This window comes from Orycteropus afer, unplaced genomic scaffold (genome assembly GCF_000298275.1).
Source record: "Orycteropus afer afer isolate SDZICR_OR568_19922 unplaced genomic scaffold, OryAfe1.0 scaffold00304, whole genome shotgun sequence".
NCBI classification, from domain to species: domain Eukaryota; kingdom Metazoa; phylum Chordata; class Mammalia; order Tubulidentata; family Orycteropodidae; genus Orycteropus; species Orycteropus afer.
The window spans coordinates 1,793,768-1,794,473 of NW_006921891.1; positions in this window are offsets into that span (position 1 = coordinate 1,793,768).

Below are 706 nucleotides of genomic sequence, written 5' to 3' on the forward strand. Positions count from 1 at the left end.
GGGAGCAGGAGGCAGAGCTGGACCCCAAGGTTGAGGGGCTTTCACCCAGCCCCTAGAGCCTGGCACTTTGAACTTGGACTTAAAACCTCCAAATTGTAAGAATAGACTCCTGTTTGTTAAGGCCACCCCATTGGTGGCATATTCAGAGCGGCACCAGGGAACCAGAGCACTGGCGTCCTCTTGACGAGCTATGCCAACCAAATAAATAAATCAAACCAAGCCCGTTGCCCTCTAGCCCGTTCGGACTCACGATGACCCCATGTGTTACACAGTAAAACTGCTCCCTAGAGTTTTCATAGCTGTAATGTTTATGGAAGTAGATTGCCAGGCCTATCTTCTGTGTCACTCACTGCTAGATGGGTTCAAACTGCTTACCTATAAGTCAATGGTCAAGAATAATAAACTGTTGGCACTACACAGGGGTTTTCACCAGTTACATAGTTGTGGTGCGCCCTTGAGTCAATTCCCACTCATAGAGACGCCATAGGACAGAGTAGAACTGCCCCATGGGGTTTCCTAGGCTGTAATCTTTAAGGGAGCATATCACCAGATCTTTTCTGCCATGTAGCCATTGGGTGGGTTCGAATCGTTGGCCTTTCAGTTAGCAGCCAAGCCCTTAGTTATTACTTCACCAGGGCTTCTTCCCCAGCTACAGAATATATGAAAACCAACAGGATGTCCCTCCTTCGGTGCTCATGTGCTCTGC